Below are 13,518 nucleotides of genomic sequence, written 5' to 3' on the forward strand. Positions count from 1 at the left end.
GTTTCTGGTAGTGACTGAGCTTTCGTCTTCGTCTGAGGTTTTTTCCAGCTAATATCTGGGAATAATTTATAGCTGCATGTTAATATATTGTCTTGGTATTTCAGCACATCTGTGAAGAAAATCCCTGCAAAGCAAGTGTGTCTTTTCACTATCACTGCATGTCAGTCTGGCAAACTCTAGCTGTGAGCAGTATACAGTGAAGGGGGGGAAGACCCCAACACTGTTATCTGTTTAGGGGTTGGGGGAAGGGGCGATGGTAATACCTTTAAAAACCCGAAAGGCGGTAAGCCATTATTAGCAAAAGCTATATTGAGCATGCTTGCCAGACAGGCAGCACAGCGCAGCTCAGCTCTAGTTCCGCCCAGACATGTGCCTTGCCATTTTCATTTTAATCAGTCTGCTCAGGATGGCTGCTGATTCATTTTGCAGGATGGCCCCCAGGGAGCCAAGGTGAAAGCCTGAGGCGAGCTGCTATTGCATCAATGCAGCACTCTACATCAGACACAAGGAGGGGAGGCAAGGATTCGGCAGCAGATCGAGTTCAAAATACTAGCCTTGCTATTAAAAAACAAAGCAGCACCCCCCTCCAACAAATAAAACCTCTGTGGAAATAATAAAAAAAAAAGGCAAAAAAAGAAGAGTATAAACCAAACATCTCCCTTCTCAAGTCATCAAATAAAACACAATTATCAGAGAAAAATCTCCTCTGCTCCTTCCTTCCCCTTGTACCCTGGAAGCACTGGAGCTGCCATTTCTTTTCACAGTGCCTTATTTTAAAAGGAAAAGGATGCTCTCTATTTCTCTATTTACCTGATAACTAGTGGGGGGTGGGATACCTGATTTAGCTGGAGACTTTGATTTGTGGGATTGACAACCTTATTATGCAGTGAGCTTATTATTGATATTATTCTGCTCTCGGTTGCCATGACCACCTTGTGAGAGACATTCAATTTTCTCTCTTCCATCATCATTATCTATGAGGCCATCTGTTGTGGAAAATGAATTCAGCTTCATTTGCATGACTGATAAGCAAATTTTTTTTTTATCTATTTAACAGAAGGTCATATGCCGGGGATTTGGAGCTGGTGGAAAAAAAAAAAGTGGAGGAAAAAAAAAGGCATCTCGAGAGGATGAGTGGGAGTGCGTGCATTAGAGGATGTATGTGGAAGTAAAACAGATCCCTCAGGCCTGCTAGCCTATCCTACTGCATTTGTCATTCCTGCCAGGGCGACATTTTTTTCCCCCTAAGCTTCTGCACACTAAAGAGAGTGAGAGCTTTTTCCCTGCAGTCTTCTTGAAGCCCCCCTGGTTTTTTTACTCAGTGTTGGTGGGTGTATTTTAATATATATATATATTTATATATATATTTTAGTTCCCTGGAATATGGGGTATCTTTTCAGTGTTCAATGAAGAAAAAAGCAGCCTTTTCTGGGTCTCTGTGGTATGCTTCTTACTCCTCATCCTTTCAAAGTTGTAGTAAGCCAGGGTGTTTCTTAACCATGCTGAAATGTCTTGCTTATGTTTAACTTGTAAATGGTTAACGGTGCAGGTGTGGACTGTGTTTTGTGCAGGGTGGGGGTTGATTCTTGTAGCTATCTGGAAAGATTGTTGTGATTTTTGCAGTTGTTCTTTAGCTTGTACTTAAATGTCCATTGTTTGCTCTTTTCGAGTTCTTCTGGCAATACTGCTGTGCAGCTGAAATTATTTTAGGCTGTAGAATAGCTCATAAAAAATCTTGTAGTGTGTTTACTATATGAACGCATTATGTTGCATGCATTAAGCATGTTGTTGTTTATATAAACTTGCTGCATGTGGACAGTACTTGTTTGATATGGAGAACCCGAGACAAAAACTTCACAGATTGGAATGCTCAATGACAGCCAAATGCAATTAAATAAAAGATTATAAGATACTATGTTTTACTCTAAAGTGACTTTTGAAAACAGTGGATTTGTACTTTAAAGGGGAATACTTGTATAAGAGTAGCATTTTTGAAAGAACACTGTCTTAAATGTTTCATATCGATAATACTTTAAAGAGAAAAAGCTTTGTAAATAATGAGTGGTTAATTCAGTTAACTCCCTGAAAAAATTGTAGTATATACTTCAATTTTAAAATAGTTCTTATAAGTATGACTATAGTCCGTGCACATTTAGTGCAGATTTCTTAATCCTATTAATTTAGTGCTAAAAAGTAGCCAGAGTATAAAAGAAAACTACTTACATTAGTAAAAAAGAAACTACCTAGTGTCTTATGGAAGAGGCATTACACAGGTTTGCTTCTTTTATTTGTTACTAACAAAGATTAAACTCAATGGAACAGAAGCATGCCATTTTTTTCTGAGTTCTGAACAACGTGCACAGCCTTATCTAGGCAGAGGAGGGTTTTTTAAACCTTTATTTGTTCTCTACAGAAGTAACGTGTGCATAAAGTAGCCTTTTTACATAATAAGTGCTTTGCATGGTTGACAATACTTCTTTTAAAGATAGAAAAAGAGAAATGCAGTACTCTCTTTCTTGCAAATAAATACTTTTGGATTTTATTTATAATCTACAGGGAATCTTTTTTTGTATTTTGCACTTGCAACAGAGAAATGGTTGTGGGTGCTGGATTTCAGGTGGAGAGAAGTTTCACTTTTATTGAGGTCAGCTAGAGACCAGATCTCTGACTTATGTACATTAAGTAGCTTGCTTTAAATTACTTGAATAAAATTCCTCTTTTTTTAATGTGGTTTTGTTTTGTTTTGGGGATTTTTTTTGTTTTTGTTTTTGTTTAGAAAACACTCTCCAACAGAGCTAGCATTAACTTGTTATGATAATCTATTGCTGATAGTTCCTTAAAGGGTACTCTTTTCTCCTACCCCTCTGATTTCAGAAAAAGTATGTTGTACATTTTTAAAAAGGAATAAGATCTAATGCTTCTTTGGCATCCGCCATATTTATCCTGCCTATTGGAATCTGCGGTGGAAGTTAGCTCACAGAACTAGTTTCACACTCAGAGCTCAGCCCAGTGCGGCTCTGATGGCTGTGGGGAGGGGGGGTGTCTGAAACGGTGCTAGATTTCTCAATGGACTTCAGCTGGAAGTAATGGGATACTGTGCATTAGCAGGCTGTCTTCTAGCACGCAAAGGTTGAGGTCTCCGTCTTATCCCCTCCTCCCCCCTCCGCTTGAATTGTCAGCATCTTCCTAAGGCTGGTGAATAAAACCTGCTAAACTTTGGGAAAAGCCTAACAGAAAACTCAGTTGATTCCCTTCTCCTGCCCCCCAAAAGTTAATTACCGAGCTTGGTTGGATTCCTCCCCGCCACCCTGACATTTGACTGCTGCTAATTCACTGATTAATCTCATTAATGTGATTATAGCAGGATTTGGAGTTGGCTGCCATTGTTCTGCAGATAGCGCTATTCAGCCCCAGCCCTCGCCGCCCCCTTCGGCGCGGCGGTGCGGTTCCTTCAGCACCGGGAGCTGTCCGCGCCGGGAGCTGTCCGGCTTACCCGGAGCTGTCCGCACCGGGAGCCGTCTGCCCGCTCCCCGGGAGCTGCCCTCAGTGGGAGCTGTCTGCCCGCTCACCGGCCCCGCGCCCAGCGACTGCTCCCGGAGGTAAAGGCAGGAGACGCTTCATGCCTTCTAATTAGGTGGCGGGAAGATGGCTGTGGTAAAGCGCCGATCTCTTCATTTAAATGCATTTAAATTCTTTCTCTCCTCCAAAACCTGTCCTCATCTGCGTTCTGTTTTCTGGGATCGATCCATGGGGCAGTGCAGTTTAAACAGCACTTCCTTGCAGCAGTGCAGTTTAACTCTAAGAATGTGAGGGACATTACAGGTGTCACCATACTTAGCCAGACTTTTTCATCCTGGTAAAGAGTGCTTTGTTGAGCTAAACGCTTTCATTTATCTGTTTAGGGTTTTTTCTTTTTTTGTGCAACACCCCAGCATATCCAGCTCATCACCTCAAAAATTATGTTTGCCCTCACCAGCACTATTGTGCCTAGGGTCTTTCCTGCATCTACACTGTGAATTCCCATTTTCTGGTGTTTGACAATAGGAAGCATTTTATTGATTGAAAATTGATCTTTTTAAGGTCTCGTTATACATATAAATGACTTTTGCAGTCTTCAGTTGCAACAGTATTTTATATTCAAATTTGTGGATTAGGCAGATCTAAATCAGATAGGAATAACTTCTTTAAGGTAAGGCACTTTGCACAGCACTAGGACTCTGCCCTATTTGGTATTTTGACTTTATTATCTAGAAGTTACATTGTTATCATTTATTATCAACCAATTGCACATGCGCAGTAACTTTTTTTTTACTGTCTTCTCTTTGGTTTGTATTCCTTATGACCATGACCCTGTACTGGAAACTGAAGACACACATTAAACTCTGGTGTGTGAAGGATTTGCCAGGATGAGCAGTGAGCTCCTGCAAATCATGAAATTCAAGATACTTTAAAGACAAAGTGTTCAGCTGAGGAAAATGAGGGATCTGTTAAAGAACACACTATGTTTTAAAGGATTTGAGTACAGTAAATGTCAGTGAAACCTCTGCAGCCATTGTAATCTATGCATAAATAATAATTTAGGTTCAAAACTGACAAAGTGCATTAAAACCAAAAAAGTCCGTTGCTTTTTTTACTATGACTTTTGCATAGTTTCTTAGTCACTGATATAATACTTTTAATAGAGTTTCCTATTTTCTTTTTATTTCCTATTCTTCTCATTTTTTTCTCCACCCAAAATCAGTGTGTAAAGTATTGTCTCTTTAACTGCTTTAGAGAACTATATGTTTAAAGGATGTATAAAATAGGATTGTATAGGAACAGGTTTTAACAGTGACAGCCACAATATGCAAGCCAATTAAGGCTGCTCGTTAGCGGGTATATTCTTGTAATACTCCTGTCAAGCTGAAATTGTACTCCCTTATTGACAGTAGTGGGTTCGTCTGATGCTTGAGTTCTGCTTTCTGTGTTTGTCTAATGTTTCAAGTCTTGTTAGAAACTGCTACCAGCCAGAAAGTAAAAGAAATGGAAGGTTTTCAACCACACTTTACTTGAAATTTGCTAACCTGGCTTACTTAACCTGCAGGAAAAATACTGTGCTCTCATTAATGCTGCTTAAACATGACCTGCATCTCCTTTTCCCCATGGATAATGCGCATTGACGAGACACAGGCTGGGGGAGGGAGAATCCAACCCACAACATTAAACCCATACCCTAACAACTTATGGAGGATAATTAGGGCAATGAATTACCAGTCTCCCAAATTTTTTTCCGTGCTGGTCTTTTTGTAAGTGCTTCTAATTTATGCAGTACCCCCCCCCCCCCCCGTAACACTCACACCAACACAGGATTTATGTACATTCTACCCCAATTAAAGCAAGTATTGTTTTTGTCTTCAGTGGGAGAAGCACCAGGCTGTTTCTTTGTGTCATCCCGAAGGCTGTACAAGATGAGCTTTTTTTTCCCCAGCTAAATCTCCTTCGAAAAGTTTTCCACTACCTGCCATGATATATGTGCCACGTAGTCGCTTTCACTATCATACTAAGGCTAGCCAGGATGTAACAGAAAGAAGCTAGCTCTAGCAGAGAGAGAAGACAAGCCTTGATTTTTCAAACACGGATACAGTTACCCAAAGGTTCTGCATGTAAACTTGACATTAGAAACGCTGAGATTCATCTGTAGGGGTGTAGATACCCCTATACACTTACAAGGGGGGCCCTTTCATCACCAGGTGTGCGTATGTGCTTCTCAGGCTGCGTTGATTTGTGTGGAAAAAACCCAAACTGACATGCCCTCGCTACGACACAAACATGGTAGCTCTCCCTCCGCGCTACGAGGAGGCTTTTCTCCCCGCAGACCCGCTCCCCCCACCCGCCCCCGCCCTGCGCGGCGCCCTCCGCGCTCCCCGCCCGCACCTGCGGCCCGGCCGCTCCCGAGGGCTCCGCGCCTCGGCCTCGGGGGAGCCCTGCGAGTGCGGGGAGATGTAATCAGAGATGACAGAGAAAAATTAAGGAAAAAAAACAAACAAAAACCCCAAACCACGAGCGAGGTGGAGAGATGAAGGGGGGGGCGGGGGAAGAGACACGTAAGTCCTTTTTTTTTTTTTTTTTGCCTTCTGAGGGAAACACTGCGTTTTCCACCAAGAGCGTGGATGTCGTGAGGGCTCTGCTATTGTTAGTCCCTTCCCCAGCAGGCTGACTCTCCTTTGAATCCTTGTGACAAACCTCCCTCCAAAAACCCCCCTCCTGCCATCGGAGTGCGGCTGTGGAGCTGCTCTGACGGCTCGGGGTGCAAAGGGCTGGTATGCGGGGACTCGCCTTCCTTCATACCGCAGTGTGTTGCCTGGGTGGGGAAGGAATGGTAACCTCTACAGTAACCGACATGTCTGGTCTCCACACGTCAGGCAGCGGGCTCGGGAGGGATTACCTCCCAGGGCTGGAGGAGGGTGTTCCTTGTGACTGTCGGGTCAGTCTCCCCCGCTTCTGTCGCGGCCGGCAGGGTCTGCCCGCGGTACCCTGCCAGCCGCGGGGGTGCCCGCACCGAGCAGAGCCGCGCAGGGCGAGCCTCGGCGGGGAGGGAGGGAAGGAGGGAGAGGTGCGGGGAGGAGGGGGCTGCAGCACCACAATGGCAATGAGGAGGGCAACGAGACCGGCAGGCGCGCGTGTGTAGAGAGGGCGTGTAGGCTGTATGCGTGCGCTAGCCAGGGTCCTTCCCGTGCGGAACAGCCTGCCCGCGGGCATGGATGCGGAGGGCGGGCGGGACCCGGCGGGAGGCGCGGCGGAGCCCAGGGCAGGGGCCGGGGCACGGCAGGGCTGAGTCCGCGGGGGCGTGCGGAGCCTTGCCAAGGCAGGGGGGTGCCGCCGCCTCCGCGTAAAGATCACAGCCTGTCACGCTGCTACCGAAATGACATTTCGGGGACGGGTTTAAACGAAGCGACTCCCCGCTGTCAAGCCGCTCCCGTCGCAGGGACATCCGGCAGCCCGGGGGCGAGCCCCTCAGGGAGGCTGCCCGCGGGCGGGTGAGCGCCGGAGGAAAGCCTCTGCACAGCCGTGCAAGGCGTGAGGTGCCTCTTCCCAGTCATTGTCTGTTTGACACGTTTAGTAACGCGGTCCCTGGCTAAACGCAGGCAGCGAGAGCCACAAAATCCACGTCAAATTGTTGGGGAAACGCTGTTAAGGGTTTGCACATGCAAATCCGACCCTTTTTGCGTGCGAGCCCTGGTTTCTGTTTGGGCCGTTGACACATAAAGTTGAGCCGCGCAAGTTGCTAACAGTGTAAGGCTGCTTTGTAAATAGTTAATTTCTTTTGTTTCAAAGGGGATAAGATGGTGTGGACAGGTAAAATAAGCGAGGCTTCAGCAATCCAGCTGAATTAATTCTATAAACCCTGGAGTGGTACCCCAGGGGCAAAACAATGATGATTTTCAGTCATTATTTTCTTTTCGAGATACATTTAGAGACCTAATTGTTGAAGGTTTTCTTTCCTTTTTTTTTTTTTTTTTTTTTTTTTTCTGGGGGGTGTTCTCTATCGGAGACACCATTTTACGCCAGCACAGCGGCAGGGGAGTATTTTTAGCGGTCTCCCCTCCCGGGCGGCTGCGGCGTTTCGGCGTTCCCCTCCATTGGGTGGAACACGGCGCCGGCGCGGCGCCCCCCGCCGCCGGGGAGCCCGGCCGGGGTGCGCGGCCCCAGCCCTGCCCCAGCCCTGCCCCAGCCCTGCCCCAGCCCTGCCCGCCTCCCGCCGCGCCGCGGGGGCCGGGCCTGCGCGGCCGCGCCGGGCACTGCACCGCGCCGCGGGGCCGGCGGGATGGATGCGCGCCGCGCTGCTTAAAGGATGCGGGCTGAGGCGGGGTAAGTCAGCAATCTGCTACGGATGCTGTTCTGCTGCAGTAATGTGGTCTCTAGGGGAACTCGGGCTTGATGCATGCTACGCTACCTAGGCTTCGTCCAGCCCGTCGCCTCTCTGCTGCTCTTAAATGGAGGTTACAGCTGATCCATCAGCCACAGAGCTACACGCATGCCCATCTTCTCAGCCTTCAGTGGTGGAAACTTATTAATTTCTGCCTTCGACTTCAGGCCCGTTGGTTTCCTGTCTGAAAGCATTATTACTTTTGTCCATGTGGCAAAATAATTAGCATACAGATGAGAAGGGATCCTGCCTCTGAGCCTCAGTGGCAGGAGAAGATGTGCAGTGGAAAGTTGATTGGATGAATGGAGAACAAATGGTGGGCGTTCAAAAGCATTAGGAGAGTTTTGTTGTCGTGGAGCAGGTTTGTCAGTTTTCTGGGTGAATCTCGTAAGATGGAAGGCAGGGTGGCTGGTGCTGAGACGACTGCTTGACAGACTGTGGCCTACTTGAAGGTGCACGTTTGGACTGCATGCATAGATAATTCCTTTGGACTACTTTGTTTTGCACTTCTGCGGCTTTCCCTTTGCTATTCCCTCAAGGTAAATATGTCCTTTTATCACTGTTGTTTGCAGTGCACTTTGCTGTTGTTGACGAAGTGATGGAAAGTTCAACTCTTTGGGCACTTAACAAAGGAATAGCTGGGGTTTGTACTTCTCCCACCCCAGTTCCTCAACTCATACTCCTGAGCATAGAGCTGGAGGAGGCTGAGCACCTCAGGGGGCCCGATCCTGCTCTCCCTGAAGTCAACGGGGAGTTTGACATTGCTTCCAGTGAGAACGGGATCGAGCTCTCAGTGATTGTTGTTTTAATAACGATAGCTGGAAATGTCAGATTTCTGCCTCCTATTTTCTAGAACAATGTGGGCAGATCTGTAAAATTAGCAACTACTGTTTCAATGAAAGCCCAGCTGTGATTAGCTTTGATTGGTGTGGTATGCATTTTGGCTGAAAGGAAAAAAATGCTTATTTAACACAAACTCACCAGTAATGCTAAAACCTAAGTTGTTGATTGACAAATTACTAGTGATTCTCTCAGTTCCAAATATCTCCCTTATATATGTGTCCTTACAAAGGCTTCTTTTTTGAGAGGAGAAAACAAAAGAAGAAAATAAACAAGCTATCTGTGAATTATATATTTTTTTGCCAGATAATAACACTGAGTCAGACTGGAATTCCACTTCTCAAACGGAGCATCTATTGATAGGCATTTCTTATATAATTCTGATACTGTGTATAAAATATGGGGGACTTTAACATTTGCTTTTTTTGTGTAGTCATTTAGGAATATTTTTATCCAATTTTAATGATTCCTTATCTCCTTAAAAATGGTGATTTTCATTTTAACTGACCTAATTTTGAAGCTGCAGCTAAGGTTGGGGTTAAGTAGAAATTTTTATTTGTTAATTGTCTTTACATAGTTCTTGTGACTATTGTGGAACAGTTTAATAAATTATTTGCTTTAATTTGAGTGGTGTGGGGGTTTTTTACCCTTAATTATGTTGTTTTGGAGAACAACAGCTACAGTTCGAAATGATGTTTAGTTTTTACCTTTCTCTGCTTTTTTATTTTTAATCGTCATTTCAGTTTTGTGTGATAGTTTATTCTCAAAAATTGCCAAACAAATAAAAGTCTTTGTCATGTCACTTTGCAAAAAAAAAAGGGAAAATATTGGGAGAAACTGTTAACCCTTAGTAGGCAGTTAGCAGGTACTCCTGATGATTTATTAAGGTTGATCAAGTTTGGTATGATAAGGTTAAACTTGGTTGGTGTGTTGTCGTCTAGTGAATATGTTTGCAATATGAGGCATTTAAAAACAATTGAGATGGTAGCAGAACACTCCGAACATTAGAAATACAGAGTGATGCAAGACTGTATGTAATGAAACAGGATTTTTCACTGGGGAAAAAAAGTAATGATTATGTTTTTCTAAAAGCTACATTGATTTATCAAGAGAAACAAAGAGAAGAGTAAATTATTACAATGAGTAAATGTAGAATTAGGTACATTTTAAACTAATCTAACAATGGATTCAATTTTGTATGTATTTTACAGCTTGAACTTTCTGGAGAGTGAATGTTCTTCCCCCTCTCTCCCCCCTGTATTTTCACCAACAAGGGCAATGCTAAACATTTGCAGTGGTTTCTTAGTTTTAGATTCAAATACTAAGTTATATGCCCACATTTTCAAAAAGGGCATCAGTTTTATTGTAATAGTTCTTAGTTCATAGTGTGACTTCGTTGTTTTACTCTGTAGTCTCGGATCTTACATATTATAGAATTGAGCAACTGTGTGTTTGGAGACAAAGACAATTAAGAAAGAAGAGGCGCTACTTCAGTGTAACCAGAGGTGTATTATTTTTTCAGATTTGTTAAGGACTATTTTGAGGGTCTCCTTTTTCCTGTTCTTTTCTATTTTGTTTAATTTTTGTGTTGAAGAGGTGAATAAGATATGCAAAGGAGTATTTTGATTACATACACATACATGCATACACATATGCAGCAGTTTATTAACTAGGCATAGAAACTTTGCTGTGTGAATGGCAGAAAAGGTACTGTTTTTAAAACTGTTCTGTGCTGGTCAGGCTTTTATTTGGACTCCAAAAGAATGAAAATATAATTCTCATCCATCAACATTTCCACAGGAAATCAGCATGGGCATTTCTTTCTAAGTGCATCGCACATTTATAAAACAAAGTTGTCTGTGATAGAATCTATTTCTTGATCAACTCTGAGAACAGAAATTGTTTTGTTGAGAAATTCAGTGATGGAAAAGTACTTTGATATTAAATAGGTATATAACACTGAATATCCTCATGGAAATACTGAATTTAATACCACTTTGGCTGAGCTTGATAAACATTTGCATCATGTTGATCAACTTTCAGTAAAGATGTGAAGTTCTTGATAGTATAGTACCAGAAAAGTTTATGGCTGTGGATTACTTGCTGACCTTTTCTTTGTCGTAATAATGATGAGAAGTACTAATAAGATTATCAATGAGGTTTTAAACAGAAGAGCAGCCAGATTTCTATGGAATGAAAATGGGTACAAACCAAATAGTATCATCTTCTACACATATCCTAGATGAAAAAGTCACAGGAAGAACAAATCAAAGCTTTTGTAGGTTGTTGACAAAGATTACCTCTTTAGACTCCTTCACAGTATTGTGCTTTGATTAGAAGTACTCTACCTATTTTAACCATAGAAGAAAAAGCAGCAAAATGCAATGAAACTAAAATGAAGGGGGAATGTCTTGTGTTGGGGGGGGGGGTTGAGATGTGGAGACAGACAGACAAAAATCATAATAGGATTTTTGATTTCTTAAAAGGGATCATACTTCTGGTCATGAAAACAGTAAACATTAGATAGGATTTAAAATCTGATCTCAGATCAGATTTGCAGTGTGTATATTCTACTTCAATATGTTTACACTGAAGCTGCAGATGTGGAGCACAGTCACTTAGTAAGGAAACTGGCCAACTTGGTTATGGAAATAAGCAGAACTGCAGGGTACTCCACAGAGATCCATCCAATCAGGTCGGTATAGAACTGTCTGGTAGGTTGTAAACAATAAGAAATCAATGTTGTGTCTGCCAGTAGACCCTTTGGTTTGCTGAAACTCCCGCCTGCCTAATGCATCTGGGCAGTTGGTTTCAGAAGCCAGTTTCCTTCACGGTAAAATTTATATTTCTTGAGGGTCTATCATAACCAAATTGATTACAGCTCTGCACTAGGCAAACTGATAGCCATCTGTAAGGTCACAGGTTTCCAACCAAACCAACACTGGGGTCTGTTATTTTGTGAAGTATTAAAGGTCTGCATTTCTCATACCTTTTGTCAGCATGGCATTTTTCATCAGGAAGTTGATTAGAAAGGGCATGCTATATTACAGATGTATGTTCATTTGGCATGACTTCAGCTGGTTCAGTCTGAATCCGGCAAGTGCTGTCCATCACTTGGTGTGGTGGTGAAGAGAATCAGTGCAAAGCAGCAATTAAAAAAAAAAAGTATTATTTTCATGATAGGTTTTAAGAAGGCTGCTGTTTTGTTCCTACTTTTCATGGGCCTGCTGCTAACCCCAATGGAAAGGGGAGAAGAGGAGAAAAGAGGGGAAAGAGGGCTTTGGAACAAACTTGTAATATCATTTTATAAAGTGACAGGCCAAATACATTTCTAATGTGGCTCCAGTAAAATCAAAAGAAAACATCTCCTTACTCTCTCGTGTTTTTGTAATTAATAAGATTGCTTACAGACAGAATGTAATGGAGAGTATAGTAACAAAGCAAAAAAAGCCTTTAGACTGCTCACTGAATGGCTAATTTTTTCCAGGCTCTCTGGTGATGTTGTTTCCCCCGTGTCGTGTGTGTGTGTGTGTGTGTGTGTGTGTGTGTGTGTGTGTGTGTCCCCGATAGGTACTTACTTGAAAGATGTAATACTGCAATATTTATATTACATATCAATAGCTTGCTTTATTTTTCCAAGGGAAATCCCCTTTTCTCCTCCTGTCTCTAGCCAATACTGGAGGATATTACCAAGGGAATAAAATTTTATGCCTAATTTTAGTGTTCCTCTGCCTAATGTGGTGTGAATAAGTACCATGTTACAGCGTTTAACCTAGTCTGTCTTTGTCACTTTCTGAACAGTGCCTTGATTCAAATGAAATAGTCAAAATGCAGAAAGATAAGATCTCCAAGGTTTGTTATGAGGATAAGCTGTAGGGAGTAGATGTTCTGGCATTCCTTCCAGTGCTGCAGCAGGGCATTCTCTCACGTAAGGAATACTCTTGAAAGGGGTTTCCCAAGCCTCTTGTGATACTATGAATTGGTGGCTCATCCTTTTATTTCTTATCTCCTTCTTCAGAATTAGTTGTTAAATCCCGTGCATTAGTTTTCAACACTGGTGATTTGTTTTAGTAACATTTTCAGAAATACTAGCAATTCCTCTGTTGTCTGAAGAGGAAAAGGCCCATGTTTAAATATGAGACTGTGTTTATAACAACTTGCATACATTGTGGCTGTCATGTCCTGTCCATAAATATTCAGGCTTGTTGTGGGGTATATGTGTATTTAGGAAGAAATAATACTGTTATGTCATGGAAAATGATGAGGTTAAGTGCGGGGCTTTTTATTTTCTGTATATTTTTATAGTGCTCTTGGTATGTCTAAAACAAGTTGTTATGCATTCAGAATGATATTTCTGAATTGGTTATGCATAGTTTGATTTAAAAATCCAAAAAACAAATTCCTTGGGCTTAGAGTTGACACTAAAAAGTAATGCTTGTGTTTTTTCAGCACGTGCAAGCACAAAGTCCATTCCGGGTCTTGCTAGGAAACACCCAGAGTTTACCCAGGTCAAGTTAAGCTATCCTCACACATAGGAAAAGCCCTCTGTTCCAGCAGTGGTGAGATGCCTGCACAGTTGATGTGTTACCTATTTACTAAGAGAAAAAAATTTACTAAGTTCGTCAAGAATTTCACAATCCTCTGATCCTTTGGCTGTGATCAACCTGCACCCAATCTCAAACTCCAGTTTTCATCAGACTCCAGATCTCATCACTTCCAGTGATGAATAAACATTTTTCTCAACCTTTTAAAATATACTACATGTTTGGATC

The 13,518-nt window shown here is 42.7% G+C and overlaps 1 protein-coding gene across 23 annotated transcripts in view; it reads left to right on the forward strand.

The window, feature by feature from the left end:
- MYT1L (myelin transcription factor 1 like) overlaps positions 1 to 13,518 on the forward strand; it is a 321,644-nt gene that overhangs the window by 22,254 nt on the left and 285,872 nt on the right. For 18 of the 23 annotated variants that reach the window (XM_051778258.1, XM_051778266.1, XM_051778268.1 and 15 more), the window contains exon 1: positions 7,861 to 8,445. The exons of 1 other annotated variant lie outside the window; for it this stretch is intronic. The gene's annotated coding sequence lies outside the window, so the exon portion shown is untranslated. Of the gene's footprint in view, positions 1 to 1,135; positions 1,328 to 6,445; positions 6,464 to 7,128; positions 7,273 to 7,860; positions 8,446 to 13,518 lie in introns of those variants that run through there. 4 more of the 23 variants (XM_051778260.1, XM_051778262.1, XM_051778261.1 and 1 more) reach the window with 4 other exon arrangements.

The sequence above is a fragment of the Manacus candei genome, unplaced genomic scaffold (genome assembly GCF_025592945.1).
Source record: "Manacus candei isolate 608988 ecotype Guabito, Panama unplaced genomic scaffold, ASM2559294v1 h1tg000011l, whole genome shotgun sequence".
NCBI lineage: Eukaryota > Metazoa > Chordata > Aves > Passeriformes > Pipridae > Manacus > Manacus candei.